We start from the raw sequence: 8,887 nt of genomic DNA, 5'->3' as shown, positions 1-8,887 counted from the left end.
CTTCAACCACTTTCCCCATCTCAAAAGTAGGGCAAACACAGTCCCCGAAATCGAAGTAGAAGATCACAAACTCGAGGAATGCTGAGGTAAATTACAAGGACTACTTGATGACTTTCAGACCAGGTTTGAAGACTTGCAGAAGTTGAGATCCTGCTTCACCTTTCTTGTAAACCCATTCATAGTTAATGTGATCATTGAAGGCTGTCCATTTCCCAAAACTGTGGTTACGGAAACATCTACGGTAGAAATGGAACTATTGGAACTCCTTGAGGACCAGGCTCTAAAGATGGCTCTAAATCACAGTCTACAATCGAGTTCTGACGACTAGCGCTCTGAAGACTAGTGTGCGATGCATGTCAATGTTCAGCATAACATATGGCTCTGAATTGCGTGCTGCACGCCGTGATGAAGTTCACGAAACATCGTGCAGTCCTTACAAATCAACATCTGAGTGAGCTCCTCCATATCGCCTTCACAGCATATCAACCAGATTTCCACAGACTTATGATTAGGATGGTGACCCACAAGGCCTCTAGCTCTAGCAATAATTACCTGTGATATCATAGGCCCCGACTGTGTGGGTGCTCTGGGGCCGGAGCACCCACAGGAAAAAAATAGTGAGTGGTGAGCACCCACCAGCAGCCTCGCCAATCAGCTCCTTCCCCTGCTCCCCCCGGCCAGTGCCTCCCGCCCACCCGCCAAGGATTGTTCAGCGACTGGCAGGAGGCGCTGGGGTGGGGGAAGAGGAAGAGTGGGGGCAGAAAGAGGCAGAGCAAGGACAGGGCGTGTTTGGGGAAGGGGGCGAGGTGGTCCCTTGGGGGAAGGGAGTCATGGGGGAGGGGCCAGAGGCAGAGCGGGGGTCAAGCACCCCCCTGAGAAATTTGAAAGTCGGGGCCTCTGTGTGATACCATAAGTAGGATGTTACTATCTTTAAAAATGCATGCAGAAAGGTTGTACGTGTCTTGCGGCTCTCGAACATCTGAAGGTTATCATATGCCGCTTGGAAGGTCAGTAAATTAGGTCACCTAGATTTAGGGTGTTAACATATATACACCTTATTATAACCCTGGCTTAATCCCAGTGAGTTTGCTGCATTGATTTGGGGGCCAGGAGTTAAAAGGTAATTTTGCATGCATGGCTATATGCTGGATTTACACACCCACAAACAGCATTTCTACATGAAAAGGGAGCACATGCAAAAGGAGAGGCTGGGCTGAAAATGTAACTTTTGGGGTTTAATCAAAAGCCCATTGAGGTCCATGGAAAGATTCCTATTAAGACCAGTGGGCACTGGACAAGACCTTAAGCGTCTGCAAATCAGAACAAGAGAACTGGAAAGTGATTCCAAACATCTTTAAAAAAAAAAGTTATTTAGTTCACAATACCATTGAACTTTTCAGAATTGAGACCTTACAAGAAAGATCATTTTAAAGCAGTGAGATTGTTAGCAGGGAGTGTCTCTTTGGTCTGTGTTTGTACAGCGCGTGGCATTATGTGGCCCTGATGCACGACTAGAGTCCTTAGGCACTACCGTAATACACATGACAAATAGCTCTATAATAGAGTTGATGGGAAAAAGCAGAAAGAAGCAGCTGGCATTTTAGATCAGACTGTATGAAAATGTATTCTCTGAAGTTTTTAATAAAAACATCATGAGACTAAAATGTACTGCTATGTATACTAATATGCTGGTTTATTGGTTGACTAGCAAGACTAATGCAAAAATGTTTCTTCCCACATCAGCTCTTTCATCAGCAGTGTAGGCTAGTCATCTTGTTTGGAGCAGGGGAACAAGTCTCTGCTGGAGAAGAAAGACAAAATTTTAGTCAGATGGTTCAGAGTTTGTTTCTGCGTCTCCCATTTAATGAATGAATGAATGACGACCTCATCGTCATTACATTCAGTGTCCTCCATTTCATACATGCTGTTAAATAGGATGTAACTCTAATAGATGTGGTCCTGTGGTTAGTGCAGGCAAGTGATGAAATACTGGTCCAATCCCAGCAGAACAGACTATCTGCACAATGGATCCCAAATTTTTATAAATCCTTCAGAATAACCTGCAGCAAATGTATTGTGGGAAATGGTATCATGTAGATAAATCTGCTCTGTATTTAATTTGGGAGGCAACATGGTCCAGTGCTTATGGAGAAACCTATTCTCAGTTTGACTTTAGCCCATCACTTAACCTCCACGTGTCTCCATTTCCCCATCTTAATCTTTCTTTGTATAGCGCCTTGAGATCTACAGATAAAGGTCAAGTATTATTTAATCAATGACATTTAGATTCACAGAATAATAGAAATGCTGGGCTGGAAGGAACCATAAGAGGAAATCTAGTCCAACTCCCTGCGCGGAGGCAGGAACAAGTATATCTAGACCCTCCCTAACAGCTGGTTGTCCAACCTGTACTTAAAAACCTCCAATGATGAGGATTCCACAATCTCCCTTGGAAACCTAGTCCAGAGCTTAACTACCCTTATAGTTAGTAATGTTTCCCTCATATAGAACCTAAATCTCCTTTGCTGCAGACTAAGCCCATTACTTCTTGTCCTACCTTCAGCAGACAGGGAGGAGTGAGTATAAATTTCTTCTGTGCTTCAGAATTTGGCTCCAAATATTCATGTGCACAGCCTCCAACAGAGTTTACAGCACAATTCTTTGTTCTGAATCAATGAGTCTGATATTTGAGACTCGGTACCTCGTCTCCACTGGTCAGAAGCCAGTGGGCTGAAAATGGTGGTTGGCAGTAAGTCCCTGGAACCTGTGCTGGTGGTTATGATATAAAAGATTCTGAGAACCAAGCAGTGGAGAACAAGAATTTGGGCAGGGAGCTTGGTTTATTAGAAGATGTGGGCAAGGTTAGGCTTGTCCACACTTGAAAGTTAATTCAGATCACAGTACAGTGTGAATGTAAAGCGCACTAGCTATTCTGGAATAGGTCCCTGTGTGGATACTCTTATTCTGTAATGAGAGTGTCTTGTTTAGCTTAATCGACTTCCAAAGCAGATGAAACTAAACCAGAAGAAGGCACTTTGCATCAATGCCTGGAACCCCTGAGCACTACAATAGTTATTGTTACTGTTTGCAAAGATGCAAAAGGGATTTCGATGCCCAAAGTGGGATTTTCAAAAGAGTGAAAATGAAAATAAGTGACCCAGGAGCACAAGCTCCACTGATTTTCAATAGGATTTAGGCTCTTTAGTAACTAGGGCCAAGATCTTCAAAGGAATTTAGGTGCCTAACTCCCACTGGTGATCTTGAAAGTTCCACCTTCTATTCCTGTTAGAAATGAATGGGAAATGGGCATCCAACCCCCCTGGCTGGCTTGGAAAATTCCACCCTTGAATTTTATTATAGTTTTCACTTAAATTAAAAATAAAAAAACCTGCCCCCTCTCCTCCTATCATGCCTCCACACAAACCACACATGTGCCCAAAACCACACACATGTATGCACGCACATACACACACAGAGGCAAGCAAATGCCCACACACATGAGGAAACATGAAGGCATGCACGCACACACCCCTTTGGTTTCCTACCAAACCTGAATTTTAAGGTGCATGGGCACTGTGTGTGTGTGTGGTGGGGGGCCCTTTACAGAGGACCCTGGCCTCCTGCTGATCCGTGTGGATCCCTGGGTAGCTACCAGATTTGTGTTCAGACCCTGCAGCCATTTCTGCAGGAGGAGTGAAACCCTTCCAGCCCTGCTGGGATGAGGTGGGGTGGGAGAGGATCCCCACAGACTCTTCCTCCCTGCCCCCAGCTGGCTCTAGCAGGAGGCAGTTAGTCAGGCCTCTGCTCTCAGTTAAGCCAGTATAAATCGAGAGGCATCCCTCTAAGGGCAATGGCGCCAGTGTAAATGAGAGCAGAGTCTGGCCCATGGGAAGGAAGCTGGTTTGCATTAGAGAGAGTTCCCAAGTGTAGCTCGATTTATTCAGTTACAGCCATGTTCACAGCAATCTGTGCAAGGCTAATTTCACAAAGCTAATTTAAATGGCTTTTTAAAGCAAACAAACCATCTTTCAAATTTTCTTCTCCTCTGTCTCATCCCAAGCAACGCCGTCTCCTTAACAGCTTGACTGAGCAAAAAAATACGATCCTGTAGTGACTCCATTTTCCCACCGTACAGCCAAAAGAACAAATAAGAGACCCAGCCGCTAACCTCAGGCTGTTTCCTTGATTAGATGTAATGCTTTCTTTTAAAGAGAACTTTGCAACATGCTACTTTTGGCTCTTGCTTTTCCCCTGGAGTCTTTCATAGGCAGGATCCACAAGGAGATGCAGAGAAGCATGTTTAGAGCTAGCTTCTGATTTCACATTGGGCATGCAGAGACTGTTTTCCTCACCTCCATACTGACTGCAAGCCTCACATTGGGTCTACAGTAAGAATATACGACTCCCGGGGGAATTCTGCACCACTGCACATGCACGTCCCCCGCAGATTTATTTGCTTCCCTGCAGAAAAATGACTTTCTGACAGGGAAGCAAAGGGAAGCTGCATGAACAGTCATGCACCACTCCCTAGCTGCGCAGGTACATTGCTTCAGGAATCCGGAGCAGCCAGAGTAGAGGTAAATCACCACAGGGCTGGAGACACCTCAGCCAGTGGCTCCTACCCTGAGCCGGGATCAGCTGCTAGTCCCAGCTGGGCTGGAAGCAGAAGAAGACAGGACTTCCTCTTCCCCTGCAAGGAGTGGCTGGGGCTGTGTGTTAGAGGCACCCCCAGAAACTTCCCCCAGCTGCAGGAAGCTCAGCATCCTCCCCTGCTTCCTTCCCACATAGCTCCTCAGCTCTGCGGGAGGGGTCACTATATGGGGAGCTGCTCCCCCATCTGCCCAACCCCTGTGCATCTGGACCTCCCATACCCAAACACCCCACCAAGCCTCACCCCGCACATCCAGAACCCCCTAGCCCTCCATTCCTGAACCACACCTCATTGAACGTCAACCCCTGCAGCTGGAGTCACTGGACCCCAGAACCCCTGCCTCCAGACCCACACCACCCCCTAGTGAGCTCCCTGCACTTAAACCCCCACTCTGATGAGCCCCACCCCCAGCACCACCCTGAGCCACATCCAGACCCCCATGCCACTGACTCTCAATTAGCTGCACCCAGACCCACACCCCACCAAGCCCCACTCCCCCAGAACCCAGACCCCCCTGCTGAGATCCCCACACCCAGACCCCTCTGCTAAGCTCCAATCACTTTCACCTGGAAGCCCCTGCAGAGTCCTCTCTGCACCTGGAACCCTCCCAATGAGCCTCTGTGCGTCCAGATTCCCCCCACACCTAGACCCGCACTGAGCTGCCTGCACCCAGATTGTCCCACACAGAATCCTCTCACCCCACACCTGAATCCCCCCACACTGAGCCCCTTCACACTTGGATGCTGCCTGGTTGAGCCTGCATGCCTCACACCTGGTGCGCTTGCTGCACAGGGGCAGGGCCCCAGGGTGTTTCTGGGGTAGGCCCAGGCCTTGTGCTGTGTCAGGGTCAGGTGCAGCCTCACCACTGAGTCTGTGTCCCCAAAGTAGGGGGTGGGGAGGCTGTAGGGTGATCTCCCACCTACAGGCAGCCAGTGGCTTGTGCTCCCCACTGCCGTGCTGGAGCCTCTGCATTTATTTATTGACCAAAAAAAAAAAACCTTCAGAATTTTTCAGAATTTTAAAATATTGCGTGCAGCATTTTAAATTTTTTGGTGCATAATTTTTAATTGTTTAGCACAGAATGCCCTCAGGAGTAATATACAATATGCTTCAACGGGCAGCTGTAGCTTGCTGGCCATGTACTTAGCTGTGGGATCCAGGCCCCTGATCTTGCAAATACTTAAGCATGTGCAGAAATTTACTCATAGGCTCATAGATATTAAGGTCAGAAGGGACCATTATGATCATCTAGTCTGACCTCCTGCACAGCGCAGGCCACAGAATCTCGCCCACCCACTCCTGCAATAAACCTCTCACCTATGTCTGAGCTATTGAAGTCCTCAAATCGTGGTTTAAAGACTTCAAGGTGCAGAGAATCCTCCAGCCAGTGACCCGTGCCCCATGCTGCAGAGGAAGGCGAAAACCCCCCAGGGCCTCTTCCAATCTGCCCTGGAGGAAAATTCCTTCCTGACCCCAAATATGGCGATCAGCTGAACCCTGAGCATGTGGACAAGATTCACCAGCCAGATACCCAGGAAAGAATTCTCTGTAGTAACTCAGATTCCCACCCCATCTAACATCCCATCACAGGCCATTGGGCCTATTTACCATGAATAGCTGAAGATCAATTAATTGCCAAAATCATGTTATCCCATCATACTCTTGGGAGTAGATCGTGAATGTCCCTGAGTGCAAGATCAGGGCCTAAGGTCACCCATTTGAAATCTACCAAGGCGCATTAATAATCAAATTACTGTGTCACTGAAGCCACAGATTAAACCCAAGACCTTATTGCAAATCTATGGTAAATTACAACATGATCTTCAGCTCCTAATAGCCTAGCAGGAGTGCAAAGCTGACCTTTCCCGTTTGCAGAGGGGCTACACTGAACGTATAGTACTAAATCCTTAGCCCCTGAGGACTCCACAATTGTCACTTGCTGCATGCCACGCCACTTTTTAGCTCCCCGGTTACAGTGAGGACAAACTTAGATGCTTCTGCTGTGAAAGCACAGGCACAACCACTCACTTGTAAATACTCAGGCTAAATGAGAATCTCCATTAGCTGACACCAGTATAGGGCCTATGTCACGTAGCTGACCTTCTCCGTGGACCACCTGCACGTGAGCCATTTTGCTGCATTGTCATCAACGGGAGCTGTTGGCACTCAGTACCTCTGAAAATCAGGCCCTGTACTGAAGTGCCTAAATATGGATTCTCATGCCTACATCAATTTAAAAATGTTGGCTCTCTCTCAGAATGGAGCCCAGAGAAGGAAGCCCTGCAAAGCAAAATGGTTCTCGGCTGAGTTTTAGCATAGCTCTGATTTACTTTGCATTTAAGCTCCACCGGCATGATAGATGACAGAGTGAGCTTCATGGGGCATATGGAGTGAAAGGAATAACTCCCACTGGATAGCAGGAGATAACAGGTCTCTTATAATATTGGACCCAGGGGTCATATTCCTCTCTGGCGTAACTCTGCTCGAGTCCGTGGGGCTATGCCAGGGATGAATTTGCCTCAATGGGCACAGAGCTGTATATTAATCTCTGATGGCAGAAACTTTATTTACAAGCAGTTCTGTTTTTCATTAGTTTCTGGATGATACAGTAGACACAACATCAGCACGAGAAGAGAAATTATAAGTGCTTTTCTTAATATCCTTTGATTCCTATACTGTTCTCATACTGACATATTTAACTAGTCTCATAAGACGATTAAGAAATCCCCTTTTGAAAATTTCTGTGGCCTCTCCCTTCCAATGGTATCTTGTCTGCCTGGTAACGTCTTGTCTTTTTCTGGTTTATCGTAATGTCCTTTTTGTTTTGTCTATTGTCTGTGGTATAGATGTCAGTGATTTGTTGTGGTTAGGTCATGTTCCGTCTTAGACACGTCAGCTCCAGGCATAGGTGTATGAAACACATTGTTTGTTACAGGATTTATAAGGGAAATAAGAGCTGTATTATGACTGCACAGAGGGCAGAATGTCTAATGGAAGCTATGTGTTCTGACTTGCATGCCTTTGGGTTTATCGAAAACCTTTTAGTAAAGAAATTATGGCAAAAGAACGTCCCTGGACTTGATCAGTGTATCTGTGTCGGTGCAGATGTTAATCTGACATTTTGATCAAGTATGCATGTCAATAAACCCTATAAATAAGTGTGGAGTTCTTGTGTAAGTGTGTGTGTGTCTTGATCTTGAATGTCCCTATATTTTGGAATGAGACTCATGCTCACGGAAAGGATTGACAGATTGATAGCTCTTTCTTGATTCTGTCGGTGGTGGTGCATGGCCGTTCTTAGTTGGTGGAGCGATTTGTCTGGTTCATTCCTTCTAGCTCTCCCTCCATGAGCCATCCTAGAGACAGGGTCATACTAAAACCTCACCTATGAAGAGACGATGGAGAGCCAGAGCCAAATTTCTCAGTAGACTGGCTGCCTCTTCAATGCTGAGCCTTTGGTACTGACAAGGGTGGGACCCGAGCAGACTCATTTTCACCTGTAACTACGGCTGCAATAACATTTGAAAATCTCGGAACTGCATAAACGGGGCACATTTTCAATAAAAGAAAAAGCTCTGTTGCTGAGCCAAAATCACAAGATTTTTAAATGTCAGTGTTCCGAAATGAAGATCAATCTTGACATCAAGACTCCATTTTGCAAAACTTTCACAAAAGTGAAACTTCACAGGCATCAAATTACCCCAAAAGAGTTTACATAATTTTTCATCAAGGTACATTCATGATGCTGTAGAGTGCTACTTTTATCCTAACAGAGATCTACTCACTGTTCTTTATACACACACACACACACACACACACACACACATATATGGCAGGGAACAATTCTGCATTGTCAGGAGGCTGAATTAAGCCCTGCTCCTACCAAGACTCACATGTGATTTACTTTGCACAGTGTAAGTAGCCTTTAAGACAAAAGGTGCATATGGTGATGTTAAAAAGGCATCATGGCACTTATCAATTAGGCAATTTCCTAATGTCATTAACTAAGGCCCTGCTCGTGCAAAGATTTAGCCATGTACTTAACTATGGACTGTGAGTAGCCCCAGTCAAATCAGTGTGGCTACTTACAATGCGTAAAATTAACCACATGCAAAATTTAAGCATAAAAATTCACGTTTAAGGACTAAATACCTGGTCCATTTTACTGAGGTATTTAGTACCCCAAACCTGTCTTGATGAAATATCCCTAAGCGCAATGGTTAATGTTTATGTGTG

This window comes from Chelonia mydas, chromosome 1 (assembly GCF_015237465.2).
Source record: "Chelonia mydas isolate rCheMyd1 chromosome 1, rCheMyd1.pri.v2, whole genome shotgun sequence".
Lineage (NCBI taxonomy): Eukaryota > Metazoa > Chordata > Testudines > Cheloniidae > Chelonia > Chelonia mydas.
The sequence above is the reverse complement of the archived record's forward strand: the minus strand, read 5'-3'. Positions refer to the sequence as shown.